General features: G+C 43.1%; 1 protein-coding gene across 2 annotated transcripts in view; it reads left to right on the top strand.

Moving 5' to 3' along the window:
* The window catches only part of LOC308593781 (uncharacterized protein), a 69,224-nt gene that overhangs the window by 21,571 nt on the left and 20,243 nt on the right, over positions 1–27,410 (top strand). The window lies entirely within an intron of this gene.

Raw genomic sequence — 27,410 nt, 5'->3', positions numbered from 1 at the left:
CTGTTTAACCTAAGCCGTGGAAGCATGCACATAGTTGCACCTGAAGCTTGGCTTTTACTCCCCTGTTGCTAATTAACTCCATTCGCTTCTGTCTTTGCAGTCACTTCTTTCTCAGAAGAAATTATTTCCCTCTCCCTATTTGCTTGGTTATTCTCCATTATCATGTTCTCAAAGGTATGAGTTCAAAATCCCATGAAACTTGCTTCCTGCGCTGCATTTTGGGGTTTGTATATCCTGGACTGGAAAAAGCGAAAGGATGGTTGGCATCTGTAGTAGGTATACTCCCCTAGAAATAAGAAATTATACAAACACCAAGCTTTGTAAACTTTTGTGCCCCAGGTCTACACATGTAGGCTGAAACAATGATTTCCCTCTGTCATTTGAGAGATGAAAATTGTCCCTTTGTTTTCCTTTAATAAGCGCTGCTCAGAAAACATGCTTGTTGTCATGAGGCAAAATGCCTCTGTAAATTTTCAGTGGTTGTTTGTTTTCCATTTGATATTCAGCTCTGCGTGGTGAAACAGATCCAGACAAAGGAAATTCACTATTAGGGCCTTTCCACACAGTTTGCTGTGAAACAAATGTACACAATTCTTTTATTGCTCAAGCCACTAAGCTGTTGTGGAGATATTCCCAGCATTCTGCTGATTTCAGAGCACCCTTAATGCATCTGGCAGTTGGACTCTTGGGGTGGGATGTCTTGGTGAGAAATTGGTGCAATTTGAAAATCTGCTTCAAAACAAAACAAAACTCTGTGACCTTGTGTGTGGCAGCTGTGAAAGAGGTGAATTCCATTCTAGAAGTCATTAGAAAAGGGGCTGAAGATAAAAGTGCCAGTATCACAATGCCAGTATATATATTTAGGGTGCAGCTGCACTTGGAATACGGTGTACAGTTCTGGTTGCCTCACCTCTAAAAGGATATTGCGGAGTTGGGAAATGAGCAGAAAAGAGCAACTGAAATGACCGAGGGTTTGGAGCTGTTCCGCTGTGAGAAAAGGTTGCAACATTTATAATTTTCATTTTAGCAAAAGGGGCGTGTAAAGGGTGGGGGAACATGATAGAGGCATTTACAGTTGTGCAGGGTGTCGAGAAAGTGGACAGAGAAACATTTTCCCGCATGTGTCATAGTATTTAGGGCCGTGCAAGTAGATAAATAGGTACCGCTCCAGCGGGAAGGTAAACGGTGTTTCCGTGCGCTGCTCTGGTTCGCCAGAAGCGGCTTTGTTATGCTGGCCACATGACCTGGAAGCTGTACGCCGGCTCCCTCGGCCAGTAAAGCGAGATGAGCACCGTAACCCCAGAGAGTCGTCTGCGACTGGACCTAATGGTCAGGGGTCCCTTTACCTTTTTTAATGAAACTGAGTGTTGGGAGATTAAGGATGGCAATAAGCCTCTGAATACTGAGAATTGCAAGTGAGGAGAGTGCTGTTGTACTTATATCCTGCTTGTTTCAAGTTTCCCATAGGCATCTCCTTGTCCACTGTTAGAAATGGATGCTGACTGGTTGGGCATTTGACCTGCATCCATTCTTAGCTTGAAGGTGCTTAATCATTTCCTGGCCAACCACCTTTTCCTGGTGAAGCTTCTCCACCAAGTTGCCTTTACTCTTGCCAGACCCAGGTCTTGTCCCTGCAGTGGGGCAAAAGTGGCTAGGGGGAGGGGAGAAGAATCCCCCCCCCAAAAAATGGCTAACAGAGGAAAGGTTAAGCACCTACTTATTTCATACCTTCTCTGCCTCAAATTATTCCATTTTGAGGGCACTTGGCAACAGGTTGCACCCGCCCTTCCTAAAAATTAAAGCAATTATTTTAACTAATTGCTTCTTTTACAAATTTCCTTTTCCCTAAAAATGCTTTAAATTTAGGATGCTATGAACTTGCCTTCTCAAGTGCTGGAGTGCACTTTGCTGGCACTTTATTAAATGTGGCAAACAGCAGTAAGGTAGATATCTACCCATCGCAAAGTATTCTCTTCATATTGTGTACATAATGGGATACAGGCTGTAAGAGACTTGTGGAGGGAGGCTACCATGTGGAACTGTTGTAATATAACTGGGGCATATATTTATTGCTTATGAGAGAGAGAAATAGAGAGAGAGAGAGAGAGAGAGAGAGAGAGATGCTTCGATGAATAAGTTTACAGTGCTTCCATCCCCCTTCAATGCACCACATGGTGGGATACATTTATAAGGGCATGAAACCATTGGGGAAATTACAGAGATTTTCATCTTCTTTTGACATTTCTCCATAACACTCAATCACTTATATTACAAGTGAAGTAAAATTATGTACAGTCTTTAGATTTGTTAAAATTGTAGACCTTTCAGTTGCAAAACTTGTCCAATTTTGCTGCTGAAATTTTAGTTTGGGGAATACTTAAAAAAAAAAAATCCTAGCCACTAGCTCTCCATTTCAAGGAGGGGGGGAACCCAATCCTTTAATATGTGTAGACTCCAGGCACATTTGCAAAGGGTTTATAGAAGCCAGCTGTGATATCCATAAGACAACTTTCCATTCCATGTAACATGACAAACTCCCCTCCTCGCTCATATTATCTCGTACTAATTTATTTCTCTTGCACTGTAACGTGTTAGCTGAATAACCCTCTGAGAGAATTGCTTTCCAGAACACTCCCCCCAAACAACTCATTTTTTTATACACAAGCTGAACTTCCTTTTAACAGTGTCATCATTAGTCCTCAGTACTTGAAGAAAAGTCTTAAGTTACTTTGAGTTGTTGCTTTTTCTTTCATGATCAAAAATGTCTGCCTTTTCCAAACTATAAGCTCCTCTGATCATTTTATTATGCCCAGTTGCTCATGATTTGAGGGATGGCGCCTTATTGCTCAGAGGACATGCTGTAAATTATTGATGACTTCCTCTTAGGGGGAAGAAACACCAATTAAATTGTATAAACAGTAGCATTACGTCATGGTTGTATATGACTGATGGGAAGTTCATTGTCTGGTAAACTGGCACAAACACTAGGTAAGAAAGATACACTAAGGGGCTTACATCACTATGGATCACCGAGGAGGAATGTTTTCACTTATTGTGAAAACAGAAAGAGAAGAAGTAGGCATCACTTATTGAATTCCTAATCTTCTCATAGTACTCATTATGAGTCAGGAAGATACGTTTCATTTCTGTACTTTGTAAAAGTATTGAGTCATTAAGTTGCTGACATCATACTTTCCTCCCATCACCTAACAGATGTTGCTGAAGTCCAGCTGTCATTGTCTCTGACCATTGGCTGCGGTCGCTGGGGCTGATAGAAGCTGACTGCAGGTTTCCCATCCCTGATCTAAATGCTACACTAACCTTTTAACTCAGTTCAAAGTAGGTATCAGAAACCTGGTGCTGTCCAGATGTTCCTGGACTACAGCTCCCATCACTCCTGACTACTGGGATACTGGCTGGGGCTGATGGGAATTGGAATCCAACATTCAGATGACCACAGATTCCCACCCCTGAGCTAAAGACTTGTCTTTTAATTCCATTTTTTAAATTATAACCTTGATCCATAGCTTTTCCCAGCTTGGAATATATTAAGATGTTTAGAAAATGCACATGATACACCTTGGTGAGTGTGTCACAAATCTGGCTGGTCTCACACATTTTTAAAATGTGCTGCTTATAGACAGTGGACATGTTGGAGGAACATTATCCCCAACGTGTTGACTTCCATGTGCAGCGATTTTTTTGTGTTTGTGTTTTTAAAATGAGAGCATTCAAATTTCCACCAGAAATTGCCTGGAGGTGTGTAATTTTGAAGCAGTTTACCAAAGTAGCAACAATGGTGTATTGGTAGAGGGAATTTGTTGATCTTGGCTCACCGTTTGTGGTTTGTTTTGGGGGAACAAACCATAAGCGCTAGTTCTTCTGTAATACTAAGCCACTGCTCTGGCTTGTATTCCTCTGGCACAATATAGGGAAGAGAGGGCAGGTGAGCAATGGTTTGTTTCAGACTATGGCTTACCTTTAATTGTCAACTTGGCCACTGCCAGGTGTGGGAGCTCATCATTCTCTGTTAGGAATCCTTAGCCTCTTTCCGTATTATCAGACTACAATTTCCAAGGTTACCTAGGAGAGGGAATGACTGTTAAACCAAAATGAATTTTATAGCATAGCTGTATCTAAACCAAATATTCTGTTGGTATATAATAACATATCCACTGAAATCCTGGTCTTTTATGATGCCTGTTGATACGTTAAAGCAACATCCAATATCTTTGTAGACTTCTTTCTTTTATGTAAGTTGGTTTTGGACATGAGGCAGCCTGGCATAGTTTCTTGAAGTGGTGACTTGCTGAGCTCTTATTACCACAGCAGCTGATGATGATAAGCAGTGAATTATTTAGGAACTGGTTGAACTCCTCATTAAATTTAATAAGCCCAGAGTTTTCCACAGTGCCCTTTCAGGCAGGCTAGGACCACTAGCCGAGGCACCAAGAGGTTCATTTGCCAAATGCTGCTGTGGGCTTTTCATGGAAAGCGGTAAGGGATTGTAACTTAGCCATAGATAAACAAGATGCAGACCACACCACCACCACTACTACAGAGCTCTAATGAACACTGGTGGTGATCACAATGTGTCTAACATAGATTGATCTAAAAGTTAGCACAGGGAGTTCTTTTAAATTAATAGCATCATTCTGGGCTAAAACTGCAGCTAGCGTAATTGGATACAACTCCCCTGAAGTCAATATAACTTTTATTTCTTTATGACATTTGTATGTTCTCTGGGTGTTCTCTGGGTGGCTCACAATATATATTGCATTTGCTTTTTGCATATTAAATAAAACATACAACCGTTAAAACAAGGTGTGTGGGGGGGACACACACACACTACATAAGTACAACAAAACAGAACTCGTCACACCACCCAAAGTAAAAACAGACTTTGAAAAATGGAAGCCCAGATTATCTAAGTTGGTTAAAAGGTCTGCCCAAACAGAAGGTTCTCCAGACCACAACAGCCTTCTCAGGTGAGCCTCCCAGGGAAGGCTCTTCCATAATAAAGGTGCCATTCACTGTTATGCTATTTATTTAGATGCTTTGCTTATGCTGGTCTGTGACTGTAATAAGGTAAATTCATTCAAAATCAGGTGCCATTACTGCAAAGGCCAACTCCCTAGGAGTTACTGACCTCACTGTTTGGCAGGGGGTACCCAGAATAGGTCCATGGAAGAGGACTTTAAAGTTCAAGTAGATGAATGAAGAGGAAGGCAAACTTTCAGTTAGCCTGATCCCTAGCTGTTTATGCAGCTGGCAGTCCTACTTAGTTCAGGCACTTCCTCTGGAGCAGGAAGAGCTGCTGTTCCTCACAGGGCAAGTAACGTTCAATTGCATATTATCAGCAAACTGAATCTCTGCTCTTAGCATGACATTCCTTAGGGGCCCCTATATTTATTGTTCACAAAGTGAGCTGCAGATTGCATCTCTGAGGGATGCTACATTTTAAGCATCTCTGGGATGATGAATAGCTATCCATCACCACTGATTGACTCTCATCTTGTGCCTATGACACTGGCAGTTGTGGTCATACCCTGCAATGTCTCTCATCTGCTGAAACAGCAACCCATGCTCAATAGTATTGAATGTGCTGTGAGGTCTGCTGTAACCACAGCTGCCATCGGTCCTCAGTCTGAAATCATTAGCAAATAAATTATTTGCGAACCTGACAAGTGCCACATCTATCCCACAGGAGGATTGGAGCCCAGACTGGAAAATGTTTTTGGAATCTGTTTCATTTTTATTTAATTTACACCCCACCCCTTTCATCAGTTACCGATCCCAGTCTAGATGCTGGTGCAGGAGTATTGCTGCAGCTTTCTCAGCAAGTTGCCCTAAAAATGTGAGGTTAGGCCAGAATAGAGACTGGATGATATTTTGTACGTATTGCAATGTTGTGTTAAGGCGTCTTTCAGAGGAGGCAATCTCCTACAGAACCACTAAAGCACTCTTAGGGTCCTGAGCAACTTTGGGTGACACAGCAGAAGAACATGGGAGAAAAAGGATAATGGGCACACATAAAAATGGGGGGGGGGAGGAGGAATGCAAGAATCAAGAGGAGAAGAAGCTCCTGTGCCCCTCTGCATGTACATTTAGCATGGTGCATGCATGCCTCACTTTGGGAAACACTGTTCTGCAAAAAGCTTTGAATGGATGCAATTGGGCAGTGACCCCCTGCCCCAAACTCTTGAGAATAAAGTTCACATTGCAACTAGGCTGAGACAAACCTTCAGAAAAATAATGTTAAGCACTTAATATGTTACGTTTTGCAAATGGCTTCCAGAATTGCTGCCAAGGATACCTATGCATGTAGGTTCTTATACTTGTACAAACATTGCACCCAGCTTGTGGATGTCAGGCAGGACTGCCATGCCCAGTGGGCAGCGAGGGCACAATTCTGATCCTACACACAATGCATGGGGTCTATGTACTTGGAGCCTTGTCTGAACTTCCCTTTTCTTTTCACTGTGTGAAGATAAACTCTTTCAAAGCTGCATGGTAGCTCGATTTACCACCTGAAAGCTGATACCTAAGAGATGAAACTCTCACATTGATTTTCCCCTTGGGCAGTCTTTGTTCAAATTCACCACTGGATAACACTATTTGACAAAAGAGCAATGTCTGTAGCAAGGTTTCACAATACACTGAGAACAATGCTTGGCGTTCATTGCAAGGGGACAAACAAGGCAAACAATGACTATATTTGGTACCGCCATGGATAGCAGTTCAAAATAAAATATTACATAGTAAGCCATCTTTAGGTCAGAATAGCTGATGATAAGCAGTAGACCAAGGCTGCAAACCTGTGCACAGGGCTCATGCACACTTGCTTGATCAGTATATTGATCATATTGTGTACTGATTAATTCCCCTGAGCCCAACAGCTTTTCTTATTGTTCTGCGTCTGTACCTTGAGAAAATCTGATTTTACCTGCTGAACTGGATCTTATCAGATGTGTGGGAAATCCGAAGAGAGACTTTGCTTAACCGAGCTTCAATTTAGTGGGTAAGATCAGATTTTTGCATGGCACAGCCATAGATGGAAGAAGAAAAGCTCTCAGGCCCAGGGAAATGAATTGGTACACAGTAAGATCAAAATGTGGGTCAAGAGAAAGTTTGGATGAGCCCACAGTCAGTTGAAACCAAGGAGAGTTAAGAAGTCTAAGGTTGCAATCCTAAACACACATTCCAAGGAAGAAATGGGGTTTACTTCTGAGTAAATGCATGCCTTGGGTTGCATCGTAATTGTCGGCAGCACCCCAAGGCTGCAAAACTAAGCATGCTTACCAGGAAGTGAGGGCTCATGGACCCATATTTACTGCTGCATTGGAAGAAACATCAATTGGGTTTTCTGCGGATTGTTGTTTGTTCCAACTCAGCAGTAAACAGCGGTTTTTCACAGGGAAAGCAGTGGGACAAAAGAATAACCTCTTGGACCTGTGCCTAGAAATCACGGGACAAATGGGGGGGGGGGATATTGGGATGAACGGAAGTATGGATGAACCCTAAATCCTGTTTAGGTCAATGGGATTTGCTGTTCAAAATTCCTACGTAGGAGCAGGCTGTTCATGTTGATATAGCAGCTCTTTATCCATGCTTTATATACACCATGTGAGCTGTGAATTGATGTTGAAGCTACTTATTTATTTATCTGTCCATAACCACCATATGGGACGCAGGTGGCACTGTGCGTTAAACCACAGAGCCTAGGACTTACCGATCAGAAGGTTGGCGGTTCGAATCCCCGCGACGGGGGTGAGCTCCCGTTGCTCGGTCCTTGCTCCTGCCAACCTACAAGTCTGAAAGCACATCAAAGTGCAAGTAGATAAATAGGTACCACTCTGGCGGGAAGGTAAACGGCATTTCTGTGTGCTGCTCTGGTTTCACCAGAAGTGGCTGGCCACATGGCCCGGAAGCTGTACGCCGGCTCCCTCGGCCAATAAAGCGAGATGAGCGCCCCAACCCCAGAGTCGGTCACGACTGGACCTAATGGTCAGGGGTCCTTTTACCTTTATCCGCCATATGCCAACCAACGAAAAGACAGGTCCCTGCCCTGAGTAGGTTACATTCTGCATTTTTGCAGGGGGCAGCCGAGGAGTGGGTGGGAAAGGAGAGGCAAGGTAACAAGAGATGAGTCTTGGCAAATGCAGTTACACCTGCATGTAGTGGCAATCCTTTGCATGCTTACTTGGGGTAAGTGCCACTGTTGCTGTGTGCAGGCTATACCCCCAAAGCATTCCCCCTTCAAAGAATTCTGGGCACTGTAGTTTATGTCTTACCATTGCAACCTGTAGCAAATTACAGTGCCCAGAATTCTTTGAGCAGGGGCCGGGATTGTTCTTAGAATGAGCTTTGAAGGTATAGTGTGTGCGTAGCCGGTGTTCCGCTGGACTTAATCCCTTGGCTGATGTGTACAGGAGGGAAGCATTAAGCTCTGTTTCAGCTGGAGCGGGATTAAGCAGGGAGCAGATCTCGGCAGCTCACGCTGTTTTCTTGTTTCTCATTTCGAATCGTGGTTTCAAACCATCACATTGCATGTGGGAAAACTGAGCTAAATTGGGCCCAACTAGACATGATACTAATCAGATGGTTAGCCCTGGTGTGCGTGGTTCTTTATAAAAGCAAAACAAAAAATAACTAGTATGAGAGGCATGAGGGTGAGCTGGGAAAGGACCCTAGTGAAGAGGGGTCAGGATTTTCTACCTTCCATGGACCCAGTTGGAATCCCATCCCGTAGCCCTTCCATTCCCCAGGAGGAGAAGCTCTTACTGCCACTTTCCTCCCATTGTGAGTAGCAAGCATGGGGTGTGTGGTCTGGTTCTGATTGTGACCACAGCAGGGGATAGATGGACCCCTGATCTAATCCAGCAAGCTCTTGAGTTCTTACAGTCACAGCTGTAGCATGATGACTATAAGAAGCAGAAAGAGTACAGCACCCTTTTTGGTGCCTACTTAAAAGCATTTTTTTTAGGCTATCCAGACATTTAATATGTTGATGTTTTTAACTCTTTTTTGCTGATCATTTTAATTGTTTTTAATGTTTTTAACTGTTTTATTGATAATATTTCTTGTAGACCACTTAAGAGGCTTTCTTACAATCAAGCAGTATATAAATCTTGTTAAATAAAATAAATAAAATGAAAGAGAAAGTGCAGAAATTTGTGCTTAAGTCTTGGCAGGCAGGAGGAATGTTGTGGGCTTGAGAGAATTTAAGTATTTGGCGTAAAACATTTAGATAAGTAGCCACATTGAGTGTGAGTCTTCAGTACCAATCAGTGATTTCCTCCTGAACACTGTTAGGAGTTTGGGGTGGGGTGGGCTAGGAAGTTGAGACCCTTCTAACCCTGGACCCAGCAAGTGTTGAAATATAAGCCAGGCTAGCTTCCTGATGAGGTGATTGCCTGGGTGATGGGCCAGTAAGAGAACAAAGGAAAGGGGGCTCTGTGCGAGATGACAAATGGGTGGGGGCCCACCCTTAACTCACAGATAGTTGGAAGGACAAAGCCTCCGTTTAGAGGAGTTTGTAGTGATATGGGCCAGAAGCAAAGCAGCAAGCTGGAAAGCAAGAGAGGCAGCAATGGTTCATTTCTCTTTCAATCCAAGGCTGTGGCTATGGGAGAAACAAGACCCTTTGGGGGTATGCATCCCTCCATCGTAGGCTCAGACTACCTATATGTGTAAATAAACCATATGTCCTAAAGACACCACAGTCTCCTCTGTGCCTTATTCTTAAAAGAAACACAAACCCTGGGTTTGTTCCACAAACCTGGAACCCTTGGGATCTTGCACCACTCAGAGATTGGGGTGATGTGCAACAATATTTAACCTACCAGTGGTGTGTCTCTGGCTTCCATTCCAATGGAAATATGTCATCAAGGGGAGCCAAAGTGGAGCAGCTCACCTGCAGACCTGACAATGGGGATCTTTTTGGATGAATTTCTCAAAGACAGACCTTGCAGAAGGGGCTTTGCCATTAGGGGAGTTTTTATAGTCTGGCCTCTGGGAGCAGCCCATGGAAGAAGACTACCATGCAGTGTGAAATATAGTCATGTCTTCAGCAATCAGTGATATCAGTAGATCTTTATAAAGGAAATGCAGGAGGAGGAGGAGGTTGGGTGGAAGGAGATGCTGGCTCATATGGCTGAACCTTTAATTAGAAAAGGCTTGCCTGTTTTATTAGATCTTTGTCATCTGTATGGAGGTATGAGTGAGAGCTGAATGTGTAAGAGCTGGCTCATTTTCTTTAAAAAAAATCATAGACTTTCATAGAGATTTGAAATGACAAGGACTGTGCTGAAAGGAAAGAGGTTTGGAGATTAAATGGGGATTTTAAGAAAATACAGGGATGGGCAACTTGCAGCCCTCTAGATGCTGATGGGCTCAGATCAGCTTCAGCCAGTGGGTGGGGACAACATCCCTGGAGGGACCTGTAGTCCAGCAACAACTGTGATATATAAAATTAACATGACTGGGGGGGGGAGTGATGCCCTCCAACCCAGCTTCCACTTTTACCTACCCTCATGATGTCATTGTGCTTAGGATGTTGGGCATCCTTTTCGTGAGAGAGCATACTTTATTCCGTGGCTGGACGCCACAGACATCTCCCCGCAAGGTTTTAATTGTCCTGTGGTGAGTTTATAAGCAGCTTACGCGTGGCTAGGGATGGCTGCCTGTACCTGTGTTATGTGTGAGATGAGCCTATGCCAGTCTAATCTCACCAGGTGTCATACCATCTTTGCCCTTTTTGCTGTACCATCTTAGGGTCAGTCAAGTCTCTCCTCCTACATACCTGATCCAAACTCAAGAGCTATGGAAACCTGCCTAGACCTGTGCAACCCTAGTTGGAACATATTTGCCTTCCAAGATATTTGTTCCAAACATATTTGATGCCAAGAAGCAATTAGGCATCTTATTTGGTAGTAACTTCTAAAGGCCAAATGACGTATTACATGCGGCCATGTGTATCCATTATTTAACTATGTTTTTCTTTTTTTAAAAAAATGAATGTAGTCTTCATGCCAGTAAATCTTAGAATAGGAGTTTAGGGGCAGGAACAGAAGGACTTTGTAACTTTGTAACTCTTTCCGTCCTGGCTGTTTTATTCCAAATTTTCCCCAGCTGCTTTTTACCCCATGGAGGAAAAGATATGCCTTGTATAGTTTTCCCTATAAAACAGAAAAAGGAAAAAGAAATCTTGCTGTCAGTTTTGAGTCCAGAAACAACTAGAGCAAAAAAGTTAAGAAACGTCTTGTTCCCTTGCCTAAAACACACAATTTTTGAGGCTTGTTTCAGTTAAAACAGAAAGAAAAAGATACACAGATACATATAATGCATCATTTGATCCCAACATTATGTTTTAAAGGTCAACTCATTTGAAATATTTCAAGATAAAAGCAAATGGATTGTGCCCAATTTTTATATTGTTTGCCAAGAAAAGCCCTAGTGGTCATTATATTGCTTGCTCCTTAAATTGTGCTTCCTATTTTGCACAGTTGCTTGTACAGTGGTACCTCAGTTTACAAACACCTTGGGTTACAAACACTTCGGGTTACAGACTCCACTAACCCGGAAGTAGTACCTCTGATTAATAAGCTTACCTAAGGATGAGAACAGAATTAGTGCGGGGCAGCGGCAGCGGGGGGCCCCATTAGCTAAAGTGGTACCTCAGGTTAAGAACGGTTTCAGGTTAAGAATGGACCTCGGAATGAATTAAGTTCATAACCAGAGGTACCACTGTATTGTGCCATAAAGCATATTGTAGTCAGCCTCCACATCAGCCAAAGAGCTGCTGTGAAATTCCACGTGCTTTCCCCACGTATGTGAGGAAATAGATGGGCTTGAATGTCACACTGCTCTGTGGAGGGGAAAGCTGGAAGATGGATTGCGCTGGCTTTCATCCATCCATCTGTTCATCTGGCAGGCCTAATGTTCAGTTCCTCGTTGTCCCAGTTGCCTTAAATAATGCTGACCTACAGGATATGGGATGACAAAGGTCATGCAACTCATTTTCCCCTTGCCTTCCTTAAGTGATCATTAAGTTCTCTGAGACATCGTAACTACACGTAGTGGTGACAGCCGGATGGTATTTACAAACAAGGTAAAATCTCTCTCTGATGTATAAAGGTTAAGTTAGGAGCTGCTTCATACACAGGGTTCATCTGCTCAGTTATTTGCCTGTGGCATCTATGCACAGAGATGTGCTTTAAAACAAAACCACAGTCTAGTATTTTGCACTAGGGAATGCTGAATTCTCTGACAAATTGTGCCACAAATTAATATTCATAAGGGTACTTGCCAATTTTGTGTTTGCCAACTGTAGAGGGGAACAAGGATCTATGAAGGACACCACAATCCTGAGATGTTTGCTTTTATATCTCCTACAGTGGTACTCTGCAACAGCCACTGAGCAGAGGCCAAGCAGGAGGGGGACCCACACAGTAGCAGTCAGTGTGGTGGGACAGAGCCTCCTTCCCGACACAGGCACCGCTACGGTGTATCTGGACAGGAATGGGGTTGGGCAGGGTTGCCCACTCTGGTCCCATCCAGATGTAAAAACCGTGTTTATTGAAGACAATCTTACTCGGCTACGAGTGATCGCCAAAGAAGAAGAAGATCCAGGTGTACTCTAGTGATGCTGGTGTTGAAAGGGCAGCTCTGTTCCACCACACCAATAACTACATTGGTTCCTACATTAAGGTTGTAGGAGATGTTGATAAGTGGCAGTGGATTCAGGGAGTGGTTGGTCAGTTGCAATCAGAAGTGGAAGGTGCTGCACCAGCAACATCCTATACCTGACATCTGTATCTTGCTGTGCTGTTACTGGGTGGGCACCTATTCAGCTCAGAGCCAGCCTCTCTCTGTTGCTATTGCCACGTCTCAGCCCCCACCTATAAGAACATGCTGCTTCCCTAAATCCCTGTGGCCAAGTACTACTCCCTCCTCACCTCACCAGCTGCATCTCCCATTGTATCAGGTAAAGGTAAAAAGTATGTCCAGGTTGCCCATCTGGCAGCTATTACCCAATCCTGACCAGTGATGTAAGAGGGCATCAGATTCCATCCCACCCTGTATTCTCGTAACACACAGCATTGTTTCTGTTCTACTGCAGTTCATCTTCTGACAAAAACTACATTATTTATCTTGCTGTCCATTATGGTGAAATGTTACATAATTAATTATGCTATTCCTCACCATTCATTTCAATTCAGAAGAAACCTAGTGTAAACTGGGGGTAGGAAAGTCATAAATTACGTAGCATTACATACTGTTTGTGGACTGAAACCAACAACTGCAGTGGAGACCTTTCCAAACATTTTTGAGCTTTTCGCTCTGATGGTTCAGGGAGATTTTTTTTAGGAGCCAGACAGTCTATACAATGGTAGATAACGTCGGCAGCCAGCTCCCACAATCTTATTGCTGAATTAAAAGGGTGTCTGAATATGTAACCGCAAACAGTGATATCTCTGGAAAACTGAAGGGCAATTTAACATTGATTAGCTTTGTGGTCATCTCTGAAAGCAGATTTAGGCCATCTATCGTAAGGTTCCCTACATGAGTAAGTAGCTCATTATGCTTAAGTTTCCAAGTAAGAAAGATCACAAGCCTCCTGAGTTCTGGCTCACATGAGCAATTCTCGCCTTACCCAGCAGTGGAGTCATGGAGTTTTTAATTAAATCATGAAGCTAAATAAAATAATAGGAGAGCCGCAGAGCAAAGGGACTCTTGCAATTCCTATTACTCGTTTAGTTCATTGCCTTTGCTCATTCCAAACAATGCCATTCATCACCATTCAGGCAAAAATTACAGTTTGATTGCAGCAGAAGGCAGTTGTTGTTTTGGAGCAAAGGGATCCTGTGTTTAGAGCTGCTTCTGACACTGCAAAAAGGAGCAAGTCTACTTTCTATTTTTTCTACTAGTTTTCCACCTTTTCGTACAACATGAACTAGGTGCAGAGTTATAATCCTTCAGAAATGTTATTGTAAGTGCTCACAAGTGCCAAGAGGGAAGCTTAGTTCTTGGTTGTACCCCTGTAGGTAGGAGCTCCCATGACTGAGATCGCCTCCAGCTGACTGTCACTATATTTTGCAGGAGAGATTGAAACACAGGCTAGAAATATAGGTTTGCGCAATTAATGGGAATTAAAGTGCTCTGTCGTCCTGGTGCAACAAATCCATCTTAAAACAACACAAGACTTTTTGCAGTTCGGAAAGTAAAACTGTGTGGTGAATGAAGATTAATGGGAAGATGTGTAACTACCACACAACAAATCAAAATGATGGTGAATGCTCATTGTTGCATAATCTCCCCACTCAAATTGAGCACTCAAATGAAGACAGAGCATATTCTAACTGCTGTGCAAGCTTCAAATTGGGATGAACGCTCAATAGACAGGTAGTCTGGAGGAGTGCTAAGTGTTTCCTGCATACAGAAAACTAGATGTTAGAGAGGAGGAGTCTAGCCTGGCTTTTACCCTGACAGGCTAATTTTCAGCATGCAGGAGTTTTATTTATTATTTATTGACAGTGCTGAGGAACATTCTGTCATGGGAGCTCTACCAGCAGTCTAAAGAGGTACAGCCCAAACACACAGGTTTTCCTGTCAGAAAAGGACTGTTGAAATTGAAAAAGCAGTACGTTATTGAGGAGTTTTTTTTTCCTTGGAGATTGCACTGAATCAGTCTCACCCCATTGATCGAAATATTTGTTGCTCCATCCTATGGCTGCCAATAATTTTTGACTCTTTGCTGTGTGATGTAATGGCATCACAAAGCAGTGTGGGTGTGGTTACTGCAATGCAGCCTCTCGTTTATAAGGCAGATGTTTTCATAGGTCCTGATCCAGGAGATCCTTTGCACATAAATCTGCATGTTAAGGAACTTTTGAATATCTGCTGCAGAACCCTCACATCTCACAGAAGGTTCTGAGGTGCCTCAGACTTCAGCTCATTGTACAGCAACCTGTGCCAACCTGGCGCCCTCCATTAATTTTGGACTACGACTCCCATCAGCCCTTGACTGCCGTAGAAGAAGATACTAGTGGACAAATTTGTTTCCCATTGTCTCAGAGGAACACTTTAATAAGGACCTTTGCTTTGTTTGTGATTGATGAAGTTTTCTCCACTAGTTAATTGCAGGTGGTGAGGTTTTGGAGTGTCATACAATTGGGGGGGGGGGAGGAATATTAAAACAACTCGACTGCACCATGTATCCCAGCAATAAAAGTGCATCCATAGATTTTGGAAATGATATCCTCTGAGGAAAAGCCTTTGATTTTGTAGGACATGAGCAGCTTTGCTAGTGAAGGGATATTGTCAGGCAGCTTTCCATCCTCACTAGCCGGCCTTACTTCCTTTCCCATCCCCTGCCAATAAATGTGTAAAATCTATTCTTTTCCATTCTTTTGCTGGATCTGAAAAGAATAGGCTTTTGCCTCTATTCTCTTTTACCTGCTGTAGGCCTAGCCATTGAATTCAGAGATAACCTGGCTCTGTGCTGTGAATTTGAAAAAGTTTCTTTTGTGGCATGTCTTTGGAAGGCTACGATAACTGCCCTCTGATGGACGAGCATGGGAAGCAATATAGGCTTAGCATTTGGCAGAAGCGAAGCGGATTCCCCTGTCCTCTTCAAATGCAGGGTTTTTCCATCTCTTGGATCTGACTGCTTCTGATTTTGCATTCAGAGAGAGTGCCACTGCTACGAGGGCGACAGCGAAATGGAAGATGTGTCCAATATAAATTGCTTCCCGTTCTATTGCTGCTCTTTTTATTAATTTCCATGCTGGCTGATTTTATAGCTTTCTGAGCCTTTTATTTCCTTTTTCTCGAAGGACATTTCTAAGTATGGAACCTTGTTTCTGATTTCTTTTAAAGGAGCATTCTAGCATTCTGCTGCCATGGCTGAAAGCACAGGAATAAAACAACCCCCATATATTGGAAAAGAATATTGCAGAACTAGCTTTGTGCCTGCCAGCATGTGATGCAATTGCATCAAAAACGTGGGGAAGGGTTGTACTGAAGGAGACCTGGCCAGGCCCAAGTATATTTGTGCTCCCCTTTGGCAGGAACCCAACCCACCCTCGAGCTTTTAAAGCATTCATCAATGCACATTTATCTCTCAGTGACTGCTGCATGAAGGGATGGGCATGCATGCATGCATGGGCCATATCACAAGTTGAATACCGTGAGCAGAACTTTTACAAATGCAGTGTGTTAGCTTCTGAGTGACTCTTCTGTGAACAGAAGGGTTCCTATCAATCTCTTGGGACTGAGGTCCAGTGGAGGCTCCTGCTGGAGGAAGGAGAGGAGAAGGCAGAGTGTTCATTGATTTCCATTGCACCAGGTCTCCTCCAACCCTCAACCCTCCACAGCAAATATACAAGAGGTACAATGGGAAGGAGGAACCAGCAAAAATCACCCAATGCCTTTCTTCCAGCAGGTGTGTCCTCAGAGGAGTCTTGTTCGTGAGAACGCTGGATCCAGTGTAATGTTTTACGTTAGAGTGGGTCCACACATTCGGGTGTCAGTTATTAACTAGTACGTATTCAGTAAACAAGTGTAGAGAAATCACGTGCATGTGTGCATGCATGTGTGATGCAATCCACTCCACTCCACTCCACTCCACTCCACTCCACTCCACTCCACTCCACTGAGGGCTGTCTTATGCATATGCGGTGCTGGGGTGCAAAGATCTGCCCGGCGCCCCCCCCCCGGCTGCCCAGTCCCAGACGTGCAGGAGGGCGGAGCCGGCTGGCTGCCTCAGCGTCTCATTGGCTTGGTTGCCCCCGAACTCGCGGCACAGAGCCACCTGCAGCAGAACAGCCTGCCACAGTTCTCCGACCGACGGACTCTCGGCCTGGTGCCCCTGAGAGCCCGGCGCCCGGGTGCCCCGCACCCCTAGTGCCTATGGGTAAGATGGCCCTGAATCCACTGTTTGCTTAAGGCTGGGTTCCACACCTCTTTTTGAATCAGGCAGTTTGAGTGCTGGGTTCTTTCAGCATTACTGTTGGGCAGCAATGGGGAATCTCTGGCTCACCAGGCCATTTTGTCCAACTTCCCAAGCAATACCCACCACACTGCATCTGTGGGCGGGTAAAGATGTGGCTCTCTGTCAAAAGCAGAATTTGAAGGCACTGCTGATCAGCTCATGAGTGTGTGCAAAGGCACAGCAGAAATTTGCAAGCCTTTTAATCCTCACCATAGACCTCATGGCATAGGAAGTGACAAGAAAAAAGTTGCAGCTACAGAAGTGGCAACCAGATACCTCTCATCCTGGGACTTGGCTGCTCTTAGGTTGTGTGATACTTGTGTTTTAAGTATCCCTCAAGACTTAGAGCTCAATCCAAAACCAATATCTGCTGGGATGAGGGAGTTTGAATTTGGCAGATCTTGGGCTCAGCCAGTGGAACTTACGCCGGTTGTCCATCATAAGTGATAAACTGCAAGAGCATTAGAGAAGAGTGGATTAAATAAACGAATAAAATAAGTAAATAGCTACTGTGGGGGAACCTTTGGCCCTCCAGATGTTACTGAATGACAATTCCCATCAGCCCCTGCAGGCATGGCTGATAGCCAGCTGTGATGGGAGTTGTAGTTCAGCAATATTTGGAAGGCCATAGATTGCCTCACACCTGTTTTACTAGTATGCGCATGCACACACCCCATGTGCCTACCTGACTGTTTCTCATGCCCCCGTCACAATCCCTTTTCTATACCTACAGGTTTGGACATTTGCTGAGTGATACCCTTTTTTAAAAAATGACAAAAGTAAGCTAAAAGGCAGAGAGTATCATCAAAGGAGTTTAGTTAGTCCTTTCAATCCATCTGTGTGCAAATACTGGCCTTTCTCAAAGGGTCCCTGGCTTTTATGATGGCTTCCCTGGAACTTACCTCTATCTAAAGTCTATGGGTCAATACAGTGGTACCTTGGGTTAAGAACTTAATTCATTCTGGAGGTCTGTTCTTAACCTGAAACTGTTCTTAACCTGAGGTACCACTTTAGCTAATGGGGCCTCCCGCTGCTGCCGCACCACCGGAGCACGATTTCTGTTCTCATCCTGAAGCGAAGTTCTTAACCTGAGGTACTATTTCTGGGTTAGCGGAGCCTGTAACCTGAAGCATCTGTAACCCGAGGTACCACTATACAGTGGTACCTCGGGATGCGAACGGGATCTGTTCTGGAGCCCCATTCACATCCCAAACAGAACGTAAGACGCGACAGCACGTCTGCGCGTGCGCTGGTCGCATTTCGCCACTTCTGCCAATGCGCGTGATGTCATTTTGACCTTCTGCGCATGCCCGAGTGGCAAAACCCGGAAGTAATGCGCTCCGTTACTTCCGGGTCACTGTGGAGCGCAACACGAAAATACTTATCCTGAAGCATAATTATCCCGAAGTATGACTGTAATGTCATAGCAACAAGAAGTCATTAAGTGGGACACTGCCTATGGGGAAACCCAATTCTGCCAAGTCTTGGGCTCCTGTTTCAGAAATCCTGAGCTCTTCTGCTCCGTGATCTTCCCAGTTAGCAAAAGATCCTAAAGTCCATCAGCTGCCATAAAGTAACCGTGCAGCCATTTCACAGAGCCATGCTGCTTAACTGAGGGTTGTTTTTCCCCTTTCTCTCTCCTCAGTTCAGGCTCAGGTTTAGGGTGCTCAGTTCCCAAAACAGGCACAGCCACCGTTACACGTAATGCTTGCCAAAGCAGATAAAAAGCTGTAAGTTTTTCGGAACAGTGCAGAGCTGGGCAATGTGCCACAAAATATGGTTCCTCCAGAATAATTTCATTCAAAATGTTTTCATGTTTAAAAGTAAAATTATGTTCTAATTAGGAGGCAGAACACTTGTAAAGGTTAGGCAGGATGGCAGAATAAAATTACAATGCATGTCTTGCTGCTCCATTTAACTTCTTGCTCCTGATCTTAATTAGGGAAGGCTGTTTTCACCAGCCACGTTACTGGGGGTGATTCCTAGGATCTGGCATAGGAGGCTGCCAGCTGGCATGCCCTCCTGCCAGGAACCCCAGATCAGGCAAAGGGCACGTGGCTTTTTTCCTTCCTGCATCATCCTCAGCCACCAGGACAGGAGGCAGATTTCACAGTGAGTGTCAAGACTGCATGGTGGTTGCTGTGGGGCATCCTGCTAGCAGCTTCCTTTCCTTATTATGGTAAAAATGGCAAAAGAGGAAACAGGGGGGAAGTACTCTTCCTCCTCTCTCTCTCTCCTCTTCCCTCCCCTTTCTAGACCAATCTTATCAGGCCACACCAGTGACATATAGATTTAAATGAACCAATTGCAACTCTCCTTTTTCAACAATAGGTTTCTCCTGCCATCTGTACAGCAGACACGTGGATGGGGAAATACGCATTGTCAAGAGGCAGTGACTAGCTAGCTAGCAACGCAGTGTTCTAGGAATTGTGCCCCTTGTGCATTTCACAGCTCTGGCCCCACAAAATCAACCAATGGGCTTCATAGCTAAATGGGGATTTGGTCCTTTTCGACCAGTTCCTAGTCCAGCGCTCTAACCACTGCACCATGCTGGCAACCACACTTCTCTCCCCACAAAAGAAGAAGTGAGTAAGAAGTAGTAAGCTGAAGGGTGTGTGTGATTTTCCCCATGCCTGGTGTGTGTATGGAGGGAGGAGAGTTCTTGGGAAGAGCAAAATCTCCTCCCAGCACTGCAGTCTTGATAAAAATGCGCTTGCACGCTCACTCACTCATACACAAACTTTTACTATTCATTTTCTTTTTTAAAACCACACATGGTTTCTAATAATACCGTTAAAGTAGCATCTAATTTACTCTTTTTAATTTCATGCATCAGCAAAACCCTTAAAAGCTTATCTTTACTGTCATACCAGTGTTTAATAGACTTTGGGAGTGAAGATCAGTAGGGGAACGGGCTTGCACAATTCTTGATTTGTGTTACCTTAATATTTGTGTGCTGCTTTTTCTAACAACCAAGCTGAGCCTAAAGCAGTTTGCAACAGTAACCAATCCTTAACCAAATAAAAAGCAGCATTTTGATTGCAATAATCAAATCAAATATACGGTAACATATTATAAATAAAGAATAACATTTCAATAAAAGCAAATTTAGTTCTACAAAAAACTGGCACTTGCTTGCATTTCTGTCATTTTTTGTTATGGTCAACTTTACCCATAGATAATGTCCAAAATAGATATTTTCCCATTTTTAATTTTTTTTCTCCTTCTGAAGAATTTATTTAAAAATAAAAAATAATAAAAAATATTACATATTTCAACACAATAATTTTAACAAAAATATATCATCAAGCCAGATTTTTTCATAGTTGTTTTTATATAAGTTTATGTTTCTTGATGTTAACCAAATCCCTAGATACTTAACCTTCCTTCTGAAGACTTTGGAGCTTGCAGCTTTGAAGTAATAGCAAAATCTATTCCCACCAAAAGCAGTTGGGTGGATGGGGTTAGTTTGGGAAAATCCAAGAAAAATTTATTCCAGTAAAACGTTCAGTCTCACTTTTGGGTATTTTTTTAGGAAAAGGGTTAGGTGGATAGAGAAAGATGCACCCATCTGTGCATAAAATCTAGCTGGGTCTTTAGATAGCACCTAGGTAAGCACTGAGAGGAAGACCTGGGATCTTGCTCTGGGGTCAGTCATAGCATTAAGGTTGTCAGATTTTCTGCCAAGGTTGCGGGGGGAGGGGGGGAGTGTAAACTTAGCTGGCTGTGTTCATGTGCCCATGCCTCATATGCCTTTTCTTGAGTCACAGATGCAGAGAGCTTAAGCAGACTTAATTTGTAGGGCAATTCGGATTGTATCAATGATCCTATTGCCAAGAGCACCGATCTATGGCGCATCTCCCAGGTAAACTGCTTAAGGGAGAAAAATACAAGAATGCTGGTGAGTTCTGCATTTCATTAAATTAAACAGCAGCATGCTGATAGAGGTAATCAAATTTTGTGATTATTTTACGATACGCCCATTGCAATTTAAACAAATCCATTACCCAACTTGTCAGAAGGTCTTTTTGTGCAAACAAGCTCCCTTGCATGAGAGACGTTTTGGGGAGACCCGGAAGGACCAAATTATATGTGATGTAAAACACTTAATTTGGTGGGTATGTATTTATTTATTTTTAAACCCAACAGCAACAACTGTAAACCATAGCTACCAAAAAGGGGCAGAATAAGAATCGCAACTGCAGAACTCTCTTCCCCACACCATAGTCCCAATAAAAAAATCACCCCCTGAAGCTGTTATTTGCAGTTGTTAAAAGATATACACCAGAGGTAGCTGAATTGAAGCCCTCCAGATGTTGTTGGATCACAACTGTCATCAGCCTTAGACAGCATGGGCAGTGATTAGGAATTATGGAAGCTATAGTCCAACAGCATCAGGAGGACACCACATTGGCTACTCTTTATATGTGCTATGCCAAGCTGTGCTTTTAATGTCACATTTAGTTGTCCCCAAGGATGATAGGGTACCACTTTACCTCATATTTCACCACACATCTGCCACTTATCATTGGTTTTTTTAAAAAAAAATCTGTAACAGAATGGTACAGGTGACCACATTCACCCCAGAATAGTTTGACTATCTGTACAGGGTTTTTTTAAATAACTGCCACAGTGTTGGTGTCTCTTTGGAACAGTGCTTAATTCTTAAATTATAGGCAACATATAGGTTCTGCGCAGTAAATGGGAACTGGATTGGGAATTGGGCTCTTTTATAATTGTATACTGGTGAGTCTGGCAGTTAGACATTGTGCTTAATATGCTCTTTGCTCACTCCCAGAGACAAACTAATATAGTAGAATGATCCATGGCTTTTCTGGTAGTTTGGTTATGAGACTCCTTTTATGTTCTCAAATATCTGATTACTAGAAACTATACTGAATAATAGGTGATGGGTGGATTGCTGTTCAGTTGCTGACCAGAAGGAGAGGTGCAAGCTACCATCCACTCATCTTAGGGACTCCGATCTAGATTTCTTTTCTTCTCCTGAACATAATCAGTTGTATATGGCACAGTATACATACACACTGCATTGCATCAGCAGGTATGGTAGAATTAGAAGTTTATTAATAAATATCCAGTTTGCTTATACCCGTGGATGTTAACTAAAATCCATACATGATAGTAAATAAAATGACATTTTAAAATATTTTATATTTGCTCACTTAGAAATCTGCATGATTGCCATTTTACTGATAGTATATCAGCAGAATCCTGATAAGTCTCAGCTTTAGAATGAAATACTAAAGGCCAGGGTGAGATGAGGGGCTGAATGTGATCAAACTGCACAATCCAGTGTCCTACTAGGCACTCAGACTGGCAGTAAGCAGTTTTGCACTCATCAGCCGTTTTCTGTTTTTTGTTTTTATTTAAAAAACTTGATTTCTCTCCCACTGTAAACAAGTGGAGAGGATTTAACCATGCCAGCTTGGGGGCATTTTGGGGGTCTGTGAAGGTGCTAGTTTCTTCAGATCCAAACCTTACCCTGGTTCACCCCAGCAAACTCCCAAATACTCCCTCCTGGCGCAAGAGTGCAACTGTTTTGCAGACTTGTTTTCCCATTCAGTCTTTCTGAGAAGCTTTGGGGTCAGGCACAACCAAAGCACAGGCCAAACCTCTGTCTGAAATGGTGCCTCATTCCCAGCAAAGAAACAAGCTGCTCAAGTAAAATTCAGATGGCGTTACAATGCTTGGATATGGGCGATGCCAGAACCCTGCTGCCTACTAACCACCCAGGGATGTTTTTGGAGCTGAGACAATGTCCCTCCTACTGATGTTGAGCATGCTGGAGACTTTGCATGTCAACCGAGAAGCAGTGCTTACCAGAAGTGAAGACTTGGAACTACTGGAGAACTTGCTATCCAAATGGCACAGTCATCTTGCCCGCTTTATCTGCAGTTAAAAGCTAACAGTATCCCCAAAGTGATGTCTGAGAAATGAAAGTCTCATGGTGCTGATCCAAAGGTTACAGCCTCCATATGGAGGCTGCCTGAAACCACTCTTCTGCGATGTTGCTCCACAAGAGTGCTGTGAGCCAGGCTGGTGTTTGGAGCCTGAATGCTTTGGAGGTTATTTTAAGGACTGGTTGCACCCATATAGAACCTGCTCATGCCATAGGATCTGCCTCAGAGGTGCTATTGTTCTGGTTCACAAAGATCAGGCTGTTGGGTACCATGGACAGGGCCTTTTTAGTGATGCGCCTGCATCTCTGGAATTGCTTTTCTTAAAAATGTTTTGTAGCTCCCTGTTAGGTGGTTCTTAAATGGACTCCAAAGGCCTTTTAATTTCAGTGAGCATCTTTTGGCTTCTTGTTGCTTGCTCTTTACTTATAAAATCTCATTAAAGGTTACATAAGGCTCCTTACAATCCTCCGCCTACCAGCATTGCTGGTGGTCCTATCTATCTATCGACCAACCCACCGATCAACCCACCATGAAGCAATGTTTTTGCTCACCTTGTGCTGTGATTCACATGGAGTTGTGTTATTCAATGGGTTCAAATGGGTTCATTTGCAAATGCACATTGGATCATTGATGTCAACTAGTTCCATGTGTATCATACAATGACATGACCAAAATTAGTTTGGGGTGGCGGCTGTTGTCTGCTTAGGAGGGGGAGATGCATTAGGAGATAGGCTTCACTCTGTATAACTTCTGTGTCTTGATATCAGATACTTTATGTGCTCTCTCTGCTAGATATATAGGTTAAATATCTAGGAGAAGGGCCATAAAATTGAGGGCTCCCTGCTGGATGCTCTTAAGTGATGCTGTTCCACTGCCAATTTACTGCTGAGATTTGAGAAGCATCAATTGTGGGAATTAGAGAGGTACGAGACCAGGCACACTTTATCTGCCCGCTGCTAGCCAATGCTGCAGCAAAGCCAGCTGCTCTGGCCTCTGCTCCTTACATTCTGCTCCCCAGAGTCATGTTTGGCATTATGTCACAAGGTGCTTTGTTCTCTACTAATTGGGAGCTATTATTCCAGGAAGTAGATGATAGAGGGAGGTGCAGGGTAATGTGCCGTGGAACTGCTCCCCCCCCCCAGTCCCTTGGGCCAGTGCCGCATTTAACCATGTGGAATGCAAGAAGGGAGCAGGCAGAGGTGTCAACTGAAGTGGAAAAATGCAAGCAAAGCAGTTTTCTCCCAGGCATGGAGTCAACCATCTCCTCTTTGACAATCTAAGGAACCCGCTCTCCAGAATCAAAATGCTATGCTAGCTAATCCCTACAGGAGCAGAGTGAACAACCTGCGCTGCAGTTTTTTATTTTTGCCATTGCTTTAAGATGTGCCCATTATCACTGGGCGCCTGACATACCAGTTCAGCTCAGGTCTGTGGTGATTTTGTAGGCTGCCTTGCTCCTTTTATAAGTCCTTTCCAATTTGTGCTGAAATATTTCTCTCTCTTTTTCTTTCCCCTCCTACCTCTCTCTTCCTGTCTTGTTTGTCTCTTTTCATCCTCCTGATGTTCCCACTAATTCTAATAAAGCTGGGCCAGGCAGGCAAGCAGGAGGCAGACTTGGGAGGAAATAATTTATTCCAGTGAGGCATAATCCTCTAAATATGTCAGATACTTTGCTGTGGTGCGGGTGGGGAGGGATTTTGAATAGAATAGAAGATGGGCAGCAGCTTTATGAGCCAGCTAAGTACAGTACAGTGTCACTGGAATGGAAGACATTTAAACCTGTTTCAGTGATTTTGGTGCTGGTGGTGTCAAATCTGTCATGTACTAGGTTCAAGGGGAGATGGGGAAGAAATAATGGTCTGTGGGCAGGAGTCCTGTTGCTTGCCGAGTGCTTGTCAAAGAACAGTGTGTTTGTGATATGTGTGTGTGTGTGTGTGTGTGTGTGTGTGTGTGTGTTTAAACATTTTTTGAGTCAGGCGAATTAGCAAATGTTATGTAAGCAATGAGATTTGTTTCTCCCAGGAGTCACGTGGATTGATGTGGCAAAAAACTCTGACTGGTGTCCACAGAGGCTTATCAGCTCCGGCTAAGCTATAGGACTCATTCAAACCTTCAGTTTCTTAATATTATTATTCCATTTATACCCCACCTTTTTTCCAAGGAGCCCAGAGTGAAATACATGGTTCTCATCTTCCCCATTTTACTCTCAGAACAACCCTGTGAGATAAGTTAGGCTGAGAGGTTGGTGTCTGGTCCAAGGTCACCCAATGAGCTTCATGGCTGGGTAGGGATTTGAACCTCAATTATCTCAGGCCTTGATACAGCCATCTTGCAAATTAGCCCAGGCACAATTGCATCCCATGTGAGAAGCTTACAGAAACTGGGACATAATCTGCCGTGAAAGGGTTCTTAAAATCTGAAATCTGGGGAGATGAAGTGACATAAGAGGTCTGCATGCATATATCTACACCACTTGAATTACCCTCATTTGATGGATCACAGCTAAATGTGCGAACTGATTCAACCGAAAAGAAAATTTAGGTGACCTTTCATCTCCAGTGTTCTGAAAGTTCTCTTGTGTGATGACTCATTCAGTCATGGAGATTGGCTCCAAATGTGGTCCAGTGAGGAACATGAGCTCCAAAGTGCATGGGCAAGAGACGTCTGCAAGGCAATTTGTAAGAAGCTAGGTAGTATTCTTAAACTCCTCAACACTCTGTAAGTTATTAGTGATTAGCCTTGGAACTCTACCACAGCAACAGCAGGTATTCAGCAGCTTTTACAAATTTATTGTCAACTGTCCTTGATACTCAAAGCACAAATCACACAGCAAACCTTGCCACATCTAAACATATCCAGGCAACTTCTTAGGAAGGTTCTTTTCTGGACCTTCTGGTTAGATGGGGGTTCCTAGCTGGTGTCTAAGCTCTCAGCCCCCTTCTGAATTCTATTGTCCATTGCTTGGTTTAGGATGAAGTCCTTTTTTTCTTCGTTTTTCATTTTATATACACACACAAACATAAAACGTATGCGTTTACTACTAAATGCAACAATGATGAGAAAAAAGGCCTTTCCCTTGCAAGCTCATTATATTATAAACTCTCCAAATGCAATTCATCTGACAGACTGGTGCGGTTTTTTGTCAGGTGTATTCTGCAGCATGTCACTGACACAGCAATAGTGCATTAGTAGTGGATTTATATTGAACCTTCCACACATCAATCCCCTGTCCAGCTCTATATGCTTCCCCAATGTTATTGCATTATTGCTGCTTGGAGGGGCACTGTAGCACAACAGTCTGGTTTCATGATTAATTTTGATTGATTTTACCTACTGTATGCTTTTTGGAACGTGTATGTATACGGCTTCGAAAGCTTGGTGATTAAGTGGTGTAGAAATAGCGGAAATAAATAAAAGCAGGACAAAAAAATTTAAAATAAACCAGGACATTTTTTTTGTATAAAAAGTTGTAGGATTTCAGCAGGAAAGTTATGGGACATGCTGTGACTGGGAACAAAGCAGTATTTCCGCCCCAAATCTTTTCCAGGTGCAAACAATGTTAAAAGTGGGATCATTTATAATGGCTTGATACCACAACGAGCACACAAATAATAATGAATGCACCATCAACACGACACCTGGAGCAGCCAAGAATCTCAAATTTATATCAGCAACTAAAAGGCTTAAAATAGTTCCAAACTATATTTCTGTTCCATTTGATGGGTAAACAGCAGGGCTTTTTTCCAATGGAACTGAGTTCCGGCACCTTTCAGGTGGGTGGCAGTGCCATTATAAGAGAAGGAGGGAGGCATTAATGGTGAGTACTTCTTTTTCTAGAAAAATAGCACTGATAAAAAACAACCAAGTTTTCTCAAAGTGTTATTTTCTTATTTCTTCCTTCTTTTAATCATAGCATTGCAGTAAGCTCAGTGAGGTAATGTGCCATGTTTATTAAACCACTCTTGTTCAGTTGGCATTATCTGAGTACACTCACAGTACACTGAGTTGTTGTTAGCTTCTTTTTTTGCTGTACTTAGCGGATTTCTTTTCCAGTTACAATGTTCTGGGTGTATAACATTTTTAAGATATCCTAGAAGAATTTGCAACAGACTCACTGGTATAGTATATAAAAATCATATTTTGCATAATACTAACAATTTCCCCCCATAAACTTCTGATTTTCTTTCCACATAGGCACACACATATAGCCTGCTTTATGTTTCCAGCATGTCTTGCTGACATTTGGATAGATTTTTGTGAGGTGGTGCAGAGTCAAATGCCCTCAGCGTGACTTCTTATTAAAAATTACTTTTATATTTACACAAAGTGATATGCCAAATTATTTGAAGACAAAGAACAGCAGGATAAATTGGACATTTATAAAGTTTTTCAGACCTGGTATAAGGTCTGGTGGGGGAGTGTAGATTTTCTGTTTGGTTTCAGACTGAATGCTGATAGTGTTGCAGCTGTGTTAAGAATCTATTAGCAAATCA

The sequence above is a fragment of the Podarcis bocagei genome, assembly GCF_964188305.1.
Source record: "Podarcis bocagei genome assembly, chromosome: 1".
Classification (NCBI taxonomy): domain Eukaryota; kingdom Metazoa; phylum Chordata; class Lepidosauria; order Squamata; family Lacertidae; genus Podarcis; species Podarcis bocagei.
Note: the sequence above shows the minus strand (reverse complement) of the source record. Positions and strands in the feature narration are given on the sequence as shown.